Consider the following 21,727-nt stretch of genomic DNA (forward strand, 5'->3'; position numbering starts at 1 on the left):
TTCAGTTATGTGCACTGTTGTGAGCAAATGCATAATCTGTTTCAGATTAAGTTAACACCACTAAGAAATATAGTCTCAACACACAAATGGTATAACATTAACATGCCCTGCCCAACCAGAGCATACAACAGTTTACTTTTTTTCTGCCTAATATATATATATATATATATATATATATAAATTATTGTACAAGTAGGATAACAGCCTCAGACTGTAAACTGCTGCAAAGTAAACCAGATTTGCAAAGTAATGCATCAATCTCACACTGCATAGGCACTTCAAGGGTAGCCTCAGAATTGCACTGTAGAATTCAAATAAAAAGCAGTGCTCTATAAGAGAAATATATTGCTAAATAGCAATATCTCTCTATAGGGTAGTGTAATACCAAGGCAACTTGGTGACATATCTCTGTAATTGATGCTCGTTTAAGTTACGTCAAGACAAAATAATCCAAATCCTTATCATACAATGAATGACATCGACCTAATTATCTATTTTCTTTGAGAGGACTGGAATGTTCTTCTGTACCAGAAATTCCGTAATGGAGAAGCAACAATTGGGTGGTGTGTTGCCATGGTAGAAGATCCAATTTTGACTGATCTCTGGTCGCACACAAATGAAGCCTTGAAATGGTGCTGCCTTGGTGGTGGTATCCACTGAGAATAAGTAACAATAGTCTTCTTCTTTGGAGAAGTGTTGCTTATTCGAGGTTGTTGTTGTTATTTGGTTTTTAGGAGCATTAGCAACTAAGGCCATATTGCTCCGAGGATATGTGGTGGTCATTCCCTGACCTTTCCACATCCTCCATATTTGGTGGTCACAGGCTCGAACCCCGGTCTAATCAAGAAGCGTGTGCTATGCACTGCCACTCCTGCCCACCTGGCTATGGAGGCATCCCTTATTCGAGGTAGTGCAATACATGGTAACTCATTGTGAAGGCAGTAACAATATGGGATACTATTAAATCGATGCCATTCATTGTAATTTGCTATTATGAACAAAGAATGGTGTGTATTTCATGGAATGTTCTATAGTAAATTCTCAATTCATAATGTATTATGCCTCATGCATTTATTTACTTAGTAAATATTAATTTAGAGTAGTATACAGGGCTGCAGTATTAGTTTCAGAAGGATGGTGAACATATGTTGGTGACCCATCATTTAGAAGAAGGTTGCTGTCATCTAAACTTTGTTCAATTAGTTTTCCTCTTTGATCAATGTGGTTGATACCACACAGTGTGTGATGTCTATTTAAATCTTCCAGAATGAGGAAAGGAGTGGGAAGCTGGGCCATGAGACTATTTAGATTGTTTTGTTGAATGATAACACTTGGTGGAATGTATAAGGAGTAGATTGTAACATCAAAGTCAGCAGCTACACGGATGGCTACTACCTCAAGTGGAAAATTCAGTAAGACACGCTTGGTAGGAATGTGTGGGTTTACTAAAACAGCTACACCACTAGGTGCAGTATTTTGGTGGATTCTGTCTTTTCTAAAGATAATATACCAAGACACTTTTGGTGTATCATAAGGTTTTAAATATGTCTCTTGAAGGCAGAGACATATTGGCATATAATTAGAGGTAAGATCACATATGTTATCAATATTGGCACGGAAACCACAACAATTCCACTGAATTATTGTGTTCATTATTAGTTCCTTGTAGGCTTTCAGAATGTTTTTGTGTTGCTGAGTTCTCTGTTTTTAACTCTTGTTTTCATCTTTTTTTTTTTTGGAAAGTAAGGCTTTCCCATGTCCATATCTTCTTTGACAAAAATTTCTAGGACACCATCATTTACAGATTTTTCATTAATATCCATTTCTTCTTGATGTCTCAAAGTTTTTCTTTGAATTCTTGGTCAGGGGGGGGTGTGTAGTTTTTCACATGGTATGGATATTGATGTGTTGACTACTTGAGTTTGGGTTGCACTATATAGAGTTTTGACATAATTTGAGAAAGACTCTTTTGGGGATATTGATAATTCAGTTTGTATTGCTGTTGACTGGTATCTTTTGGTGATTTTGGCATATGTAGGTCTGTTTGGATGGGTTGGTGGTGAAATGATCCATTTTGCTTCTTGATAGTAAACATTATGGTTTGTTTTATACTTCTGAATAAGTTTTTCGTTTTTTCAGCATTGACATGTTCTAGCATAGGCACAGGGTGGTCTGTTTTATAGTTTGGGCATATTGGTTGAGGGACAGTACAGACTTCACAGACTTCACAGTACAGACTTCACTGAACTGCACTTGGCACAAGTAGGGGCTCCCCAGCAAGCTGTCTGGGAAAGTCTGTACTTCTGACATCAAAAACATCATAGTGGGTTTGGAAAATGCGGTCTGACATTGTATACTAGATATTCAGCCTTAATGGACGTTGGACGATGCTGTGTATTAAATGTCAAGACGAGATTTTGTATAGGGATCAGGTTGCCATCTTTTCTAGTGGAAATTCTCTTGACTTGAATTACTCCTTGATCTTTAAGTTCGTCTAGCATTTCCTCTTCAGATACATCTAATAAATCTCAGTCTGATCTCACTCCTTTAGAGGTGTTCAGTGATCTGCAAGGTGTCACAGTTACTGGTAAACCTGCAAAGAGATTAATACTCAAATGATGATCAGAATGTTTGGCATTAGAGGTCTCGATAAGAATATCTCCTGACCTCAGTCTTTTTACAGACTTGGGAGATCCAGCTCTACTTTCTAACTCCTTTTGGACTCTGAATGGTGAGAATTTGCCAATTTCATTTTCACCAGTTGAGTGAATGATCAAGAAAGTTGGAACTGGATGTGTCTCTGTCTCAGTTTTCTGGCATTTGGAAGTTCTTGCAATGGAACTATCTTTTTTTTTTAGATGTTGAGGTGACTTATCTGGCAGCCCAGATAAGTCAGAGTTTGATTTACTCATAATGTGCTCTTTTTTGGCCCTGAGAGATTATCTTTTTCTCTCAGGTTACCAGCCCTGCCACATGGAAGCAAGAGCGGTGCCACCTAGTGATCCATCCACCACCTTTCTCCATCCACAACGCTGTCCATGTTGAGATGTTATTCCGGAAATGGCATATTCCCAATACACTCTTGATACTGTTGAATGGGGATAATGCAATTTCTGTACCACCCATGAGCGACCCATGCAGTGGGCACCCACTGTCATCCCTCTTTCAAAGTTGGTTCACTCATGATGTTTATCCATACTGACATTGAATTACTGTCTACGTCAGTGGTTCCCAATCTTTTATCGCTCAAGGCACACAAATAGTGATTGCTATCGAACTCAGTGGAATTTTTCCTAATCTTGAGGCATAGATGTAAAGGATCGTGGCGCACCAATGTACTAAGGTACACCAGTGGTCTATGTCAATGCAGTCATGCAGTGTAGCTATATACCTGCTAAGCGATGGGTTCATCCACTAGTGAGAGCAGTGACAGCGTCGCATTGCCCAAGAAACAGGTACCATGAATTCTGTCCTTTCAGTGTATATATAACTTCTCTATTTTACTGCACATTGTATAACATACATTAAATACTTTTTCATAATTGTTTGAGAGTCCAATTCTTATTGTGAATAAGAATGGACTTTCATCTTTTCAACATGAATAAGAATACACATTCAGTCTCCAGAAGACTCATATGAGTCTTCTGGGTTGAAGTTGAGCAAAGGTTATTTAAGATCAAGCTTTGAGCTGGTAAATCATCAAATTTGTGTTGTCAAAAATTCTGTCTAACTCTGTTTGTTTGTAAATTGGAAGATTACTGTAGATTATTTCTGCTGTAGGCCAGCAGTATGAGGTGCATTCAAGTTACAAGGTCTCAAAATTTATTTCTCATGAAGTGCACAAGATACAGAAGTGACACTTGCCTCACTTTTCAACACAGTCTCCTAGAAGCTGCATATCTTTTTCACACCTGTTCTTCTGAGCTGTGAAGGTTGTGACAAAGCTTTCTTTGGAGATATGTTTGGCTCACTGGTAAATGGCAGAAGCAGCCTGCTTGTTGGCTAGGAAATCTTATGCCACGAAGAGTATCCTTCACCATTGGGAACAGCCAAAACATAGAATAAGTTTTAATAAGTCACTAGGTGCAAGTCTGGGTGAGTATGGAGGATGTGGGATAACCTTAATGTTGTTTTCTTTAAAAAAAATGTTGTTTTTACAGGTGTGGAAAATATGCACATTTCCAGAACAATGGGGCGAAGCAAGCATTTTCCTGATGGAAACGACTATGATTCAGTCTGTATGGATGTTTTTTCTGAAGTGCTAGGAGGAACTTTTTCTTTAGAAATTCTTCATTCATATGAGTTTCCTGTCACTGTAGTGCCCTTGGGTACACAACACAATGTGTAAGGATTATTCCATCAATATCCAGATAGAAAAAACGCCATTTTCTCTGCACTTGCAGCAACTTGGAACTTTTTGTACAGTGGTGAATCAGTGTGCTTCCATTGGGCAAACTGATGGTTCATTTCTGGATTGAAGAGTGGAACCCATGTCTCATCCATTGTGACAATTGAGGAAAAGAAAGATCCATTCACTGCAGCATCACAAGTGAGCACTGCTTCACACAAGTTGATACAACTGTTGTTTTGTTTCTGAGAAAGCTGCATTGGAACCCACTGAGCTGACACCTTGCTCATTCCAAGATCTTCAGTGTATGTAAAAATGGATCCAAACAGAAATGGCTGCAGGTGTTGCAATTTCATCTACTGTTGATCTTCTATCACCAGTACCATTTCCTCAATCCAGCGGAAGTTAGCCTTGGAATGACTGGTTCAATGTCTTGGTTTATGTGCTTCATTCTCACAGGACTCCTGTCCTTCACGAAACTTACATACCCAGCTACACACATTTTTCACATCCAGAAAGCCTACAGGACACATCTGCGACACTTCCCAAGGGATTTCAATTGGGTTTTTCCAGGTGAGATGCAAAAATCAGATAATGATGTGTTGTTAATGGTATACATGAAGGATGCCATTTTAAGTATTATAAACATAGTATACTGTTTAGGGCACTGCAATCAATGTGACACATAATATTGTGCTGTCATCTCCTGAAAACATTTAGAACTAATTGGCATTAGACTAAAAGCAGTTCTGCATGTATACTTTGATTATTTTGTGAGAAATAAATTTGGAGACCTTATAGCTTGAACACACCTCATATTACTGTAAATTACTTCTGCTGTACTTTGATATTATGAAATTAATCAAGTAGATCAAGGGAGCATAAAAAAAGACTGAAAACATGGAGCCTGAAATTACAGTTGAGTAATACACATATTTATGTGGATGTAAATATGCAGTAATGTAAGATGAAAATTATCAAGGAAGGTTAACTCAATAAACATAAGATAAAGGAAAGAATTAGTATCAGAACTTCAAACTAGAATGTGACAAAACAGGATGTAGGAGAAAAATGTTGGATTTTGGCCTCTGTGGAAGAGATATTATGTGAATTCAAACAGGGAGAATGATTAATATGTAAAAAAACAGCAAAAATAATATGCTATTGTATAACTTTTTAAAAATTCCTATTCAAAAATTTTTATTAGAAACCTTATTAAAAACTTGTTATAAGAAACTTGTTGTAAAGAAAATAAATCAGGCTTTAAAATTATTCAGTAGTGTTAAGGAAAACAATGTGAAGGCACCTCAGTATTTTGAAGAATTTATGGGCACGAATCAGGTGGATAAACTGAATAAAAACAAGACTGTTCAGAAAGATAAATAGTAACAAAAGGACAAAAAAAGGAAGTTTATTACTATTTGTCTTCATTAGTGGTTGTTCTTTAATATGGATAGTATGGGGGGGGGGGTTGAGAGATGATAAGAAGCTGAAAAAGATTAAGGTTTGTTGGTTGTTTGGAGATTTTTGGTACATCAACTAGTTTTGTCATAGTGCTCTATTCCAATGTGTGTGTTCATGGAACTGATCTGCATGTTGTGTGGGCTGCAAAAACCTGAAATAACTCATGGGGAACCCTAATTACTCTACAGTTAATTACTGCCTCAATTGAAGAAGTCTTTATGAAATACCTTCAATCTGTGACAGAATTTAAATCCAGACTTCCCCAGAAATAAAGATCCCAAGGAATTTTTGGGATAGGCAAACAACAATATGATCACGAGTAAAGACACTAATAAATAGTGATGGGAAGACGGTATTTCTCCAGTGAAGCAACAGAATTAGCCAGTTAAATTTGCAGGGAAAAGCTCACCAGAAGCCAAGCTTTCACCATTGTGAACAAAGCAAAAACAGCAGTTTAAAGTTGGTTATTGCTCTGAGAATTTCTGTTAAGAGATTATGGTATTATTAGATGTGATTCAGAATACCTTACCAAAAAGAAAAATAAATAATTATGTTTTTGTAAGGAAAAATAAATAAACAGCAAACCTAGAGGACAATCTGTATTTAATTTTCACAAAGGAAAATAACAGCAATTAAAGAGGAAGATAAAAGAAAAATAGAAAAGTAATAGAATAAAAATACTTAGTGCATGTCTAAATCAGTGTTGCTGTAAGGTGAGCACTAACTGATACAGGCAAGTTTTGTCACCTGGTTAAGGAATCGGCACTCAGCAATATTAATGCATTTTTTGAAAACTGACATCTGTATGATAATTGATAATACTTGGAATGATGGGAACATTATGCAGATGACTAGTTAGCCGAAAAAGAATAAGAGAATTGTGTGTGTGGAGGAATACATTTAGAAAGGAAGTGCATCTTATAGAGTACTGCATGAAATTTGCCTGCTTCAGTACAGTTAGTGCTTCTGAAGAATTTGGACATTTTAGTAGAAAACTGTTGCACTTTTCTCATATGTACAGTGTATTCAAAAAGAAAAGAAATGAAGAGATACACAATGTCTCTTCATTTCTTTCTATTTCAGATCATTAATTATAAGAATTGTGTGCAGTGTGCAGTAAAGAATATTAATTTTGGAAAATTACATTATGAACTGGAGTTATAAAGCCACTAGAGAAGAATCTGCAGTGAAATACAGCAATGAATGTACTCCTCCAAACAAGTCAAGTATTATATACTTGTACAATTCAAGAAAACTGAGGGAGTGACAGATACATACAAAAGTGGGAAAACAAAAGTGGGAAAACAAAAGTGATTAGAGAAAAGAAACTTAAGGACATTCATGTTGCCATGATCAAGGGCTCGAAGAAGTCTGCAGGAGGCTTTCATTCCAGAGCAGGATGTCTGTCAGCTCTGCTAATAAGATGTTCTGAAAACTGTCACACATATTACCCTCATAAAGTATATGTGCACTGCTGCTGTGAGATTTCATTAGTCCAATACGGTCAGCAGTGTGTGGAAAGCTTAACTTCCAAAACTGATGAACTAGTTCTGGATAGATAAGGCATAGTTCCATTCAAATGGATATTACTGGATTCTAACCATATTCAAGATTTAATGCCAACATGAAGACCACAACTAACTCTGTCTATCTGATTTCTTTTATGGGAGTTTTTAACCCTGAGGCATTTGTACACATTGAAGGGAACCCAAAAGCTTTTTTTCAGGAGGAAAAAATTACACTGGTCAACAAAATGAAACTTTTTTTTTTTTTTTTTTCATCAAAAATTTGAACATACTTTTCCAAACTAGTTTTGCACGCTGGTTTAAAATATGTTCTTGGTTTTTGCCTAGTACATATAGTTTCCATATTTTCATATTTTAAACCAATATGCTTTATACACAGAGTTCAGAGTTGTTAAGTCAATGAAAACTGTTTTTAACAACTGTTTCTCCCTATTAATTATTCACTGTGTCAAGGTTTTTTGGGAAATAAGTCTAAAGGCAAATATCTTTTAGACTTCTTTAAGAAATTAGATTTCTGTGACATACAACATCCCATTTCTTTATATGCATCAAGAAGTTTCTGAACGGCACCTAGGCATGAAGGGTACATATGGTTACCCAGAAAGTTCCATTCGAAAGCTTGGCATTCTTTTAGTTCTAATACATTGAGACATTTTCATAACTTTCATCCTGGTAAGAAGGCCTATCTAAATGAGTGAAGTGGAAAACCCACTATACTGGAAAAAATAAATATAGCATTATAACTGTTTTGGAATATAACTTAAGGATTTAATTTTGTTTTGAAATTTTATTGAATTAAATCGGAATCATGACTCAGACCAGAGCAGCAAAGCAAAAGGCTCAAGCTAATGGAAGTGCTGTGGTTCAGGGGAGAACTGAGGGGGGCAGTTGCCCTCTGAATCACAGTCTTTTAAAATGCACTGTTTGCTTGATGTTTGCGGAGCAGTCGGGTATGGGACATGATACTGCCAAGGGGGATGTCTTTGTGTGTGCACGATGTAAGGAGTGCAAGGAAATCAGGCGACAACTCAGCGTTGTTATGGGCCTTTATGAGAGCTTGAAGGACAGGGTGGATGCCCTCGAAGGAAATAAATTGAGGAGCCCATCAAGCTCTCAGCCGCCCACATCAACGCCAGAGCTTGCACTTGGTCATCAGGCAACACAGAGGCAGCCCCCACAGCGCTGGTCCCACAGGAACTAGTAGTTGTTGGTGACTCTATTGTCAGGGAAGCAGGGAACATGCTTTGTAAAAAGGATAGGTGGAATAGGACCAGGGTATGTCTGCCAGGGGCAAAGGTTGATGACGTTGTAGAGCGGATATCATCTTTTAAGGGCACAAAAGGTGATATAGTTGTACACGTTGCCACTAATGATATTAAGAGTAGGAGACCGGCGGAATTACTTAGCAAGTACAGGTCACTGTTGAAAAAAAGCCGTGAATTAGGGTTGAATTTGAAAGTGTCTGCAATTCTGCCCAGATACGATAGGAGGGAGTATATGATGAGAGCCTTGTCAATCAATTCGACCCTGGAGGGATTGTGCAAGGCTCAAGGGGTAGAATTTTTTTCAGCCTGGACTGTACTTGTTAACAGGAGAGATTGCTTCTACAGGGATGGGATACACTTAAATAGAAAGGGTGCAAGAATTTTTGGTGATGCTGTCGAGGCAGAGTTAGGTGGGTTGGAAAACTGCTAGTTGGGGGGGATACAAGGACTAATAGATTAACAGTAGCCACTGGCAGAGGTGGAAGTGATTCATGCACTGCTTCTATTGAAATGAGCAGAAGCCTGAAAAACAAGATGCAGGATATTTCAGAGAGTGCTGGGAGTCATTGCGATACAAGTAAACACATGGGTTGTGTTAGGGTAGCCAAGAATAGAAACAGGTGCATGTATACCTGCGTGTACACCAATGCTAGGAGTTTGGTAAATAAATTTGATGAATTTGAGGTATTGCTCAAAACATCAAAGGCAGATATTGTTGGGATATCAGAGACGTGGTGTCACACAGATATAAGGAATGCGGAACTGGAATTTGGGGAATACAATGTGTATAGAAAGGATAGACAGGACAGGAGGGAGGTGGGGTTATGCTATTAGTTAAGAAACACATAAAGTCCAAGGAAGTGAAGCCAGTCGACATCGATGGACAGGGCAGTGTCGAGTCAGTTTGGTATGACATAAGCATAGGGAAATCAAAATTGAGAGTAGGAGTGTGCTATAGGCCTAATGACACTGATGAGTATAATAAGATATTGTACAGGGAAATAGAGTGGGCCAGTAAATCAGAGAGTCTTATAATGGGGGATTTTAATTTCCCAGATATTGACTGGAATTTGTGGGTTGGTCACTCGCACACTAGCAAGGCTTTTGTGGATTTATTGGATGATTGTTTTCTAAATCAGTATGTTCGTGAGGCAACAAGAGGGAGCAATACTCTTGATCTGATTATCAGTAGTGATTCTTCATGCATTAAGAATCTGCAGATAAATGAACCACTAGGTGGCAGTGATCACAGTGTGTTGAAGTGGGATTTACTCAAGGAGGTAACTACCATCAGAGGTAAAGGGAAGGGTTTTTGTTTTCGTAAAGGCAACTATGATGGTCTGAGATGGTATTTAAATTCTATACAGTGGGACCAACTGATGATGTTACCAACAGCAAACTCAAAATGGGAAGCATTCAAGAAACTAATCTTGGAGGCTACCAGGCTTTACATACCAACTAAGAAATATTGTTCAAGGTTTAGGCCTAAATGGTTGTCAGATGAACTAATGAGACATGTGGCAGAGAAGAAAAATGCATGGGATACATACAAATTAATGGGTGACATGGAAGCCTATGATAGATATAAGTTGGTCTGTAACCAAGTCACAAAGGACATTAGGCAGGCAAAGGCAGACTACGAAAAATCCTTGGCAAAGGATGCAAAGAAAAACAGAAAAGAGTTCTTTATCTATTTAAACTCAAGAAGGAAAGGGATGAATCAGATTGGTCCACTGGATATTGATGGTTCAACAGTTGAGGTTCCTGCTCAAGTGGCTAACAATCTAAACGAGTATTTTGCATCTACATTCACGCATGAGGAGTTATTCAGGAAGGAGAATGATGTAGGTAAAGTAAACATTGGCAGTGAGCTGGATGATTTTGTAATAACTGAGAGGAAAGTGGAGGAGAGATTGTTGAGGATAAACATAAAAAAGGCACCTGGGGTGGATGGGATCTATCCAGTTATATTAAAGGAGGCAGCAAAGGAAGTAAGCAAACCCCTAGCCATAATTATGAGGGCTTCTTTGGACTCAGGGGAGGTACCCATAGACTGGAGATGTGCAAATGTAACCCCAATTCACAAAGGAGGATCAAAGGCTGACACAAGTAATTATAGACCTGTTAGTTTAACTTCTGTTCCAGGTAAATTAATGGAGGCACTGGTTAAAGAAGCACTGCAGGATCATCTAGACAAGAATTCAGTTATAGCTCAAACGCGGCATGGTTTTGTTAAGGGCAGGTCTTGCCTGACCAATTTGATTGGATACTATGATGTAGTCACAAAAGAACTGGATGCAGGGAATAACTTTGATATTATATATTTGGATCTTAGAAAGGCTTTTGATACTGTTGCACATGGAAGACTGCTGCACAAATTGGAGCAGTGTGGCATTGGAGGCAAATTGCTGCTATGGATAAGGGGATAGTTGAGTGGCAGAAGACAGAGAGTGGTAATCAATGGACACTGCTCAACGTGGACTAATGTTATTAGTGGAGCTCCTCAGGGTTCAGTGTTGGGTCCGTTGTTGTTTTCGGTGTTTATGAATGATATTGATGATGGGATATCAAGTTTAATGTCCAAGTTTGCAGATGATACAAAGGTTGGCAGGGTTGTTAAGGACACCACTGACGCTATGCTGCTGCAACAGGATCTGGAAAGGTTGAACAGATGGGCTGAGTGTGGCAAATGAAGTTTAACATTGACAAATGTAAAGTTATACATATGGGAAACAGTAACCCCAGAGCAACGTATCAACTCTGACAGTGGGGGAGAATGAAAAGGACCTGGGGGTAATTGTGCAGGCAGATATGAAGTTCTCTGAGCAGTGCAGACGAGCTGCAAGAGTAGCTCATGGTGTCTTGTCAATGATATACAGGAATTTTTTCTAGCAGGGATAAGGAGGTGATTATTCCCTTGTATATGGCAATGGTTAGGCCACATCTTGAGTACTGTATACAGGTCTGGAGGCCTCATTTCAAGAAGGATGTAGAGCTGCTGGAACGGGTACAGAGAAGGGCAACAAGATTAGTGAATGGAACAAAGGGTTGCTCTTACAAAGAAAGGCTTAAGTTTTGCAAATTACAGAGTCTGGAGACTAGGCACCGGTGAGGTGATCTGATAGAGGTGTATAAGGCTTTGAATGGTTTGAGCATGCTCAATGCCAATGGGATTCTTCATTTTGCTCAGAAAAATAAGCTCAGAGGGCATAAATTCAAATTGAGGAAGGAAGGATGTCGGATAGATGTGCAGAAATTTGCCTTTGGCCAGCGGGTGGTTGGTTAGTGGAACCGACTTCCATCACTTGTTGTTGAAGTTGATAGCCTAAACAAATTTAAGGCTCAACTGGACAGGTGTTTCGAGCGAACGGAGGGGTGAAATGGGAGTGGCGTGTTTTTTTTTTTTTTTGGCTGATGCTGAATAAGCTTGCTTTCTTGCATCATATGCCTCTACTAATGCTAATGCTAATACTGTCACAGACTATGGAAATACTGAGGGATAGTTTGTGTGCTGGCAACTCAACAAGATAATGACCCAATAACATAATGCAAGTGACTTGGAGCACGATAAGATAACTGGCACCAGATGTGTGGGTGGAAGTACCACAACACTACCATCCAGTTGGAATATTAATGTACAACAGTGTACAGAGAATGGTCCAGTGAACAGCAGTCCTGTAGCTGGAGAAGTTTATGGATGTAAGAGGCTGAAAAGAATTATGCAGAATAAAAGAGGTGGTGGGAAAAGTTGTATATTGAGATGCACAGTGCATCAGAATCTGTTGCAGATGGAGCATTACTTCACTTGGTTCCACTCTTATCAGCTAAATCCAAGAGATTATAGGTATAGTTGTTGTTGTTTGGTTTTTTTAGGAGCATTAGCAACTAAGGCCATATTGCTCCGGGGATATGCGATGGTCATTTTCTGACCTTTCCGCATCCTCCGTATTTAGTGGTGATGGGCTCGAACCCCGGTCTAATCAAGAAGCATGTGCTACGCACTGCACTCCCCACCTGGCTACGGAGGCGCCATAGGTATAGTGGACACAGGAGCACCAACACTGGACATTTGAGGTTGTCTGGTCTGATGAATCCTGGTTCCAGTTGTTCCATGCTGATGGTGACAATAGGATGAATCAACAGAGTTATTATGCCAAGTGTCAATAATGAGGGAAATAACAACGTAATGCAAGTGAACAGCTTTCAAACTTTGCTGTGAGGAGTTGATGAAGATGCACAATTTGGTTATAATGTGTACTTGTGACAATTCCCTAAAAACTTCACTAATATCAGGGCAGTAGCAGAGCTGACCATTTAGTGTAATGAATGTTGGCATAACTATGTTTCTTTTTTGATAGTGAAACACTTTGACATTCTTTTTCGCCATGTGTTTCTGCTTTAGTTTCGAGGCAAGAAGTTCTGTTTTATCTTTTGAGAGGCTAGATCTCTAATGAGGTCATTCAACTCATCTGGGATAAAGAGCTCCAGCTCCAATGTCTCTTTGTTGGGAGTGTACTTAGGATTGGCTGAAGTTCTCAGGTTCTCACCAATCACACCTTCACTGCATTCCATTTCATTTTCTAATGAATCTAGCCCATGTTATGGAGGAACCGAAACTGGCATAGTGTCACTGTGAGGGATTGGTCTCATCAGTGAATCCAGATGTGGGTAAACAACCTTGTGCTTATTCTTCACTGAGAATCTAGTTACATTCACATTAGATGTGTAATAATCACTATCATGGTCTTTTGCCTTCCTCCATGTCATGGGTGTGGCAAAGAGCATCAACCTTTTCCTTTTGTTTAACCAGTCACGTAATCCATTGGAACAAAGCTCGTGGTGGAAGTTGGATGGCGTGAAGGGTGTTTTCATGGTACACATGTTAGCTCCTCTGATATCAGTGGATCAATATCTTAACCACAGTCTACTGGAACGTTGTTGCTGACCACCCACAGCCTACTGGAATGTTGTTGCTTCACACCCATAATTTGTCCATCTGGTAATGGTTACTTCTGGCATGATGATGCACCATGTCACAAGACACAGATCATTCAGTTTGGATTCCAGGATCATAAAAACTCCTCCAGAACTGGAATAATTAGCTACGGGATCTGAATCCAACTGAGGGGTGGGGAGGTGACTGAGTCTGCATGGGCTGTCAGCCTTGTGTAATACTTTTAGCATTCAACAGAGTCTATGCTTTGACATCCTGAGATTGTTCTGACAGCTAAAGGAGGTGCTTACAAAACTTGAATACAGAAATGTGTACAGTTCTTAAATTAAAAGCTATTAAAATTTTAAAAAATTAACATTAAAAGCAAACTGAAACATTATTAACTAAAGCTAGCATTTTTGAAATGTGATTATACATCACTGGTTAATGTATAAATTTATTCTACATCAAATAAACTTTTTAATCAATCCAAAAAAAAAAGAATGAAATATACTTGTACAATAATAGATAAATAAAAATAGATGTTTATGAGTTGATGAAGGGATATGTAGAAAATTCATTTGGAGGAAAGAAGCTATTCTGTTATTTTGGATGTTCTTTGTGTTACATTAAAGCATTAGATAAAAACTCAAGATTTCATTTAAGGCAATGCTTGGGATTGGTAGGTTGAGACAATTCTTCACAAGTCAGTTAGCTTTGTAGAGGTTGAAAAACAATAAAACAGTAATTTAAGTTGAATTTATTGTAAAATTTTATACGGAATTCTATAAAATCATTAGTATCAATATTATTCTATAGGAAGAAACAAAAAAAAAAGAAAAAGAAAAAATAATAGTAAATCATGAAAAGTCCATCTCAGAGTCAAAATCTAAGTTGAATGAATGTTTCAATTAAATAAAGCTTTTAAGGATTTAATAATAAAACTGACATGCATTATGGATTTTACATAAGGAAATATACAAGTCCAGATTTTAGTTTGTTGATTCATAAAGTACAGATTTCACTACCTAGCAACAAAATCCTGAAATTGGCTTCTTGGTTACATTTCCAGATTCAATGCTGAATTACACCTTCAGGCCAAGAAGTGAGTTTGCAAATTTTAAATTAATCTCATTTTAATATATTTGCTCATGTAAAAATCCAGATTCTAAGTAATGTCCTTTTCACAGCATTTATGACATGTTTTAGCCAAGTTTAAAGAGGTCACACAAGCAGATTTTTATCTTAAATGTGTACAATTTAAAATAGCACTTAAAAACATTCTAAATGGGATTTGCACTCGTGTTACATCTATATACCTAAATAGTTTTTATAAGGAAAATATATATTTTTAATTTCTATATTTTAATGATATGATTTCCCATTTTTATCAAGTATTTGGAATCCTCCCTCACTTATGCAACTAATTAGCTTTTTTTTTTTGCTATTGCTATGTTGTAAACCATATGGCATAATTTTTGATATTAAAAATTCCAATAGTATCACTTTTGTTATATGACTCTTCTTTTGCACACCACATTTCATTTCTAGTTGTAATTGTATTTATGTCTCACTGTAGTATTCATATTAAATAGCCTGAAATGTGAAATGGTTATAATGCAAAAGATACAATCAGTTTGGATCAGAATATAAATCATGTAGTTCTAATGCAGAAAGTGGATGCGGTTCTAATTTCATCTTTCACTATGATATATTTCCTATATTACAATAAAATGATATTAATATAATACTGTTTACATTACTGCCAATTTATATTATGTAATATTTTTTACCTTACACCATGTCATGATGTAAGGTAAGATATTACTTTATACCATGAAATACTCCTAATATTTCTTATAATATATATTATAATATATGTTTCTTATATATTATAAATACTCCTAATATTTCTTATATAATGTTTATTATTTTAGAAGGCGACATGCTTTATAATTAAAACATGTCACATTCTAAAATTTACAGAATAATAAGAGATTTATTATTCTGTAAAACAAAATAAATCCATCTACCCCCTAACCATCAAAAGTTGGCCCATATCAGAACAGTAAATCTGATAATAATCTCTTTATGAGTCTGATAAACTGACAATATTTATGGGTTTTACTGTAATATTAATACTAAGTAATAGTGTGCTGCTTTCTGATAAATTCTCTGTGCAATTTTCAAAAGCAACAACAGATCATATTTTGTCACTTTTGTCAGCCTTTTCATATTATTCCAATATATCATTATCTATGCTGCCTCAGACATATATATTTCTCAATCATTGTATCTGCCTCACTTGTATGCCATTTTTGAATGAAAATATTTTATTTTTCCACACTTTTTGCACAGCTCTTTCCCTCCAACCCCAGCTCTTCACAATCCCCGTTAAGAACCACAGAGAGTCAAGGATATGGTCCACATCTGAAGTATCATTGTTCTAAATGTTCTAAACAATTAATGTTCCCTTTCTGAAATAGTAACTTCATTCGAGAAATCCTTGACAATTGTCCTTATTCCATTTGATTACCAACTTACTAACACCATGAAATCAAAGTAGACAATTTTTGTATGAATTTATCTGCATGGAAAAAATCTGTTTTCCAAATCTCTACATGTTACCATTCTCCATGAACCATCTCTAAAGTACATTATAGATGATAATCAGATAAGACAGAATTTATGTTAAATTAACCAATGTTGATATGTCACTGTGAAATTTAGTTTAGATATATGTGCTCATGTTCCACTCATATCAACCACATGCCAAAACTACCCCAACTACTGAGTTGAGATAAACTGATTATGTCCTTTCTATCCCCTCCCTTAAGGAAAGGATTCATATTTGCCAATTCCACTAATAAGATATTCTGCCATCAATTATAGATTTATTAAAACAGGATGTTAAAGGTTCAGCAAGTACCTCATCTAATTTCTTCAAGGCTTTAGGGTGGCTCCCATCAGCTCCAAGAGTCATACAAGTTTTACTCCGCATTAGTTTCTTCAATACTGCTTCCTCTGAAAAATAGCGTCACCTAATCCATTTCTCTGAAATGAATCCCTCTCTAGCAAAAGCAAAGCTCTAATACAACAAATAAGAGTAAAAGAAAGCACAGTAGCCTTCCTAACTATAACTGCTTTAGAGAATGATGGAAATCAAAAGGTTTAGTGATCTTGAACCACTCCAGGCCCTTAAAAATTCACTTTAAATGTTAATTGTTGCAGATTCTGAAAGTTTAAAAATATGTAGATCAAGTCCACCAACACAGTTGCATATAAGGTAAAAATAAAAAAGTATGAAGATCAATCACATCAGGACCTTTCTTTTACCTTAATAATGCTAATATTTTACTGAAACTGAATTTTTCTGACATAGTATAATGTTATTAATATATTTTAATTAAAAAAAAAAGTGCAACAAACTGAATAAAATATTTTGTAACAGATCAAGCTAAACTAAATCTATATTAAGAATTTTTTTCTATATAAAAAGTAAATTTATGAGCTTTCTTTTTACACATATCAGAAGCTGGAAATGTAAAGTTGATAACATATACATAAAGTAATAAATGTTAAATACTTTAAATCATGAACTAGTTTTCAAATTCCTATAAAATATGAAAGCTAAATAGAACTGATATAATAAAAACAATTATTACTGAAAGAGAGAATCACATAAATTCATTAAACAAGGAATCAAGTTAATTTCAAAATATCATTCTACAACAATTTTAGGCACATGTTATGTTAAAACAAAAAGTATATCAAGTTAAGAGTGATTATGAAGACTTTTGTTGTTTTAATTAATGGCACTGCACACTTCCTCTCATGTTAGTATACAAACATGAAATTAAATGAAGAACTTGAAAACTAGAGATATTATTCATAAAAGGAAAATCAATTACTGATTTAATCAAGATATGGTAACTCAGATAAGTAAAATTGTGAGAGAAACCAAACAAAAAAAAAAAAAAAAAGAATATCCTAGAAAATCTCCTTACAGTTGAAATTTCATTAACACTGAATACAGATTAAAAGAAAATAACCAATAAGTGTACACACACATGCACACACTACATGAATGCCTATTTTTCAAAGATGGAAAAGAGAAATTGTGACTGACCAAGTGAGATAGAAAAGGCCAAATTAAAAATATAAATTACACAATATGTATATAAATTAAGCAGAGGCAATATGGATCAGTATATTTATACCTGGAAAAGGTTCAGCAAATATGCTAAGACACTTCAAAAATATCCATATCTGTCAGGACTGCAGTGAACAATGTACAGTATTAGTATGAGGGTTTTCTCCATGGTATGAATATTAGAAAATGTTAAAAATTTTTTTAAAAAAATGCAGATGAGGCATAAACATTTAACTAACTTCAGAATGAGTAATAAACTTTCATACATGGTTTATTAAAAAAAAAAAACCCACATTTAACTCAGGAAGTTCAATTGGCAAAATTTAGTTACTGGATTACCTGATATTAAAATATAACATTTTTCAATTAAATTGCTCTTATAATTTTGATTGAAATTATTGAAAATGACACACTGTGCAGTGCTAGGAAAGGCACTCCACAGAGAGTTACTGTATGTTCCATATACTGAATCATTTATAACAATGTCTCTTTCTCAACTATGGGTTATGATACACTTTTGAGAGGTTGTGATTGTTTTGTTTTGGTGTAAGCAGGGAGAAGGGGAGGGGGACACAACAGCAGAAGCTCCTTGGAAAGGGACTGCAGAATGAAAAAACACACAAAAGAAAAACCTTTAAACAAAATCGGATATGATTGTAACAGCTAACAAATATTGAGCCAATGCAAAGGAATCAAAACATTGCAATATAATAACACCAATGTATTTCTTAACATTTGGATTTCCTAAACCAAGCAGGTTTGTTTGTGTTCAGAAAAGTAACAATGCCACATGCTAAGTACATTTGACTTGAAATACCTAAACACAGAAATGAAATTTATAAGAAAGTTTCCATCCTCTTGTGAGAGATATATATCCTACTAAGGGTAGAAAAATACGTGCCCTTGGGTTGGATGATCACAGGTATTATACTGAATAGTTAATTTTCATCCATTTAACATGTTTACAACAATACTTTAGTAATTAATGAAAATTAATAAACAAATGCTAGGTGAACATATTAAACCTTTAAGGAGGAATCAGGTGCTATCTACAACTATAATCACTGTTCATTAAAAATGGCCAAAAAATGCTATTTTAGCCTATTGCTCAAAAATGAAAAGCAGCATTACAAGATCACCATTTTTGCGTTTATAATGATTCAAATATAATTTGCAGTAAATGTAAGGGAGCTCTAGAGGATCCTACAGGTGATATTTTTATTTTGATGTGCATTCTATTGCAAAGATAACAGCCAGTCAAATTATAAACCAACTGCTTAAAACTTGTGTCTATAGTCCAATGAAAACCATATTTATAGCATTTACCAGGATAGGAGAAGGTTCTGAAATAAAAGTATCCTGATAGGGTTACTTTCATTAAAGTTCATTATTTTGAAACAAGATCGAAATAGGTTCCATTATTCAAGGGTTTACAGATGCATATGATGGAAGAAAGCAAGCATATACAGCATCAACTCCAGTTCTTCCTTGAATTTATTTAAGCTATCATTTGTTTAAGCTAAATTGAGGGGCCCATCAAGCTCTCAGCTGCGCACATCAACGCCAGAGCTTGCACTTGTTCATCCAACACAGCGATAACTCCCAAGGCAGAATGCGCTGGTCCCACAGGAACTAGTAGTTGTTGGTGACTCTATTGTCAGGGAAACGGGGAACATGCTTTGTAAAAACGATAGGTGGAACAGGACCAGGGTATGTCTGCCAGGGGCAAAGGTTCATGACGTTGTAGAGCGGATACCATCTTTTAAGGGTACAAAAGGTGATATAATTGTACACGTTGGCACTAATGATATCAAGAGTAGGAGACCGGCAGAATTACTTAACAAGTACAGGTCACTCTTTAAAAAAAAGCCGTGAATTAGGGTTGAATTTGAAAGTGTCTGCAATTCTGCCCAGACACAATAGGAGGGAGTATATGATTAGAGCCTTGTCGATCAATTTGGCCCTGGAAAGATTGTGCAAGGCTCAAGGGGTAAAATTTTTTCAGCCTGGACTGTACTTGTTAACAGGAGAGACTGCTTCTACAGGGATGGGATACACTTAAATAAAAAGGGTGCAAGAATATTTGCTGATGCTATCGAGGCAGTGTTAGGAGGGTCGGAAAACTGCTAGCTTGGGGGGGGGAATACAAAGACTAATAGATTAACAGTAGCCACTGGCAGAGGTGAAAGTGATTCTTGCACTGCTTCTATTGGAATAAGCAGAAACCCAAAAAACAAGATGCAGGATATTTCAGAGACTGCTGGGAGTCATTGCGGTACAAGTAAACACATGGGTTGTGTTAGGGTAGCTAAGACTAGAAACAGGTGCATGTATACTTGCGTGTACAACAATGCTAGGAGTTTGGTAAATAAATTTGATGAATTTGAGGCATTCCTCATTTGAGGTATCGCATCAAAGGTGGATATTGTTGGGATATCAGAGACATGGTGTCACACAGATATAAGGAATGCAGAACTGGAATTTGGGGAGTACAACATCTACAGAAAGGATAGACAGGGAGGAGGGATTATGCTATTAGTTAAGCCGACCGGGCTAGCCGAGTGGATAAAGTGCCTGCCTAGCAACCCAAAAGTTGCGGGTTCGAATCCCGCCTCGGGCTTGGATCAAAGTACTGCAAAAACCTTGGGAGGTGCATTATAGCCACAGAAGCCAATGAGCCAACAACTACCCAAAAAAAAAAAAAAAAAAAAAAAAAGCTATTAGTTAAGAAACACATAAAAACCCAAGGAAGTGAAGCCAGTCGACATCGCTGGACAGTGCAGTGTCGAGTCAGTCTGGTGTGGCATAAGCATTGGGAGATCAAAATTGAGAGTAGCAGTGTGCTATAGGCCTAATGACTCTGATGAGTATAATAAGAAACTGTACAGGGAAATAGAGTGGGCCACTACATCAAAGAGTCTTATAATGGGGGATTTTAATTTCCCAGATGTTGACTGGAATTTGTGGGTTGGTCACACACACCAGCAAGGCTTTTGTGGATTTATTGGATGATTGTTTTCTACATCAGCATGTTCGGGAGGCAACTAGAGGGAGTAATACTCTTGATCTGATTATCAGTAGTGATTCTTCATGCATAAAGAATCTTCAGATAAAGTAACCACTAGGTGGCAGTGACTACAGTGTGCTGAAGTGGGATTTACTCAAAGGGGTAACTACCATCAGGGGTAAAGGGAAGGGTTATTGCTTTCATAAAGGTGACTACGATGGTCTGAGACAGTATTTAAATTCTATACAGTGGGACCAACTGAAGATGTTACCAACAGCAAATAAAAAATGGGAAGCATTCAAAGAACTTATCTTGGAAGCTACTAGGCTTTACATACCAACTAAGAAATATTGTTCAAGGTTTAGGCCTAAATGGATGTCAGATGAACTAATGAGACATAGATAAACTAATGAGTCAGATAAACTAATGAGACTGCAGAGAAGAAAAATGCATGGGATACATACAAATTAACACGTGACACAGAAGCCTATGATAGATACAAGTTGATCTGTAACCAAGTTACAAAGGAGGTTGGGCAGACAAAGGCAGATTATGAGAAATCTTTGGCAAGGGATGCAAAGAAAAACAGCAAAGAGTTCTTTACTTATGTAAATGCTAGAAGGAAGCGGATGAATCAGATTGGTCCACTTGATATCGATGGTTCAATTGTTGATGATCCTGCTCATGTAGCTAACAAACTAAATGAATATTTTGCATCGACATTCACACACGAGTTATTCAGCGAGGAGAATGCCAGAGTTGTATTCAACTCTGGCAGTAAGCTAGAGCATCTTGTAATAACTGAGAGTAAAGTGGAGGAGAAATTGTTGAAGATAAACACAAGAAAGGCACCTGGGGTGGATGGGATCTATCCAATTATATTAAAGGAGGCAGCAAAAGAAGTAAGCAAACCCATAGCCATAATTATGAGAGCTTCCTTGGATTCAGGGGAGATACCCACACGCTGGAGATGTGCAAATGTGACCCCAATTCACAAAGGAGGATCAAAGGCTGACACAAGTAATTATAGA

General features: G+C 36.8%; 1 protein-coding gene across 10 annotated transcripts in view; it reads right to left on the reverse strand.

Annotated features, from left to right (window-relative positions):
* The window catches only part of LOC150090991 (disintegrin and metalloproteinase domain-containing protein 11-like), a 1,161,948-nt gene that overhangs the window by 209,751 nt on the left and 930,470 nt on the right, over window positions 1–21,727 (reverse strand). For 2 of the 10 annotated variants that reach the window (XR_016546962.1, XR_016546963.1), the window contains exon 29: window positions 16,466–16,560. The exons of the other annotated variants lie outside the window; for them this stretch is intronic. The gene's annotated coding sequence lies outside the window, so the exon portion shown is untranslated. The remainder of the gene's footprint in view (window positions 1–16,465; window positions 16,561–21,727) is intronic. 10 annotated transcript variants of the gene reach the window in all.

This window comes from Mastigoproctus giganteus, chromosome 1 (assembly GCF_048544385.1).
Source record: "Mastigoproctus giganteus isolate SK-2022 chromosome 1, ASM4854438v1, whole genome shotgun sequence".
Classification (NCBI taxonomy): domain Eukaryota; kingdom Metazoa; phylum Arthropoda; class Arachnida; order Uropygi; family Thelyphonidae; genus Mastigoproctus; species Mastigoproctus giganteus.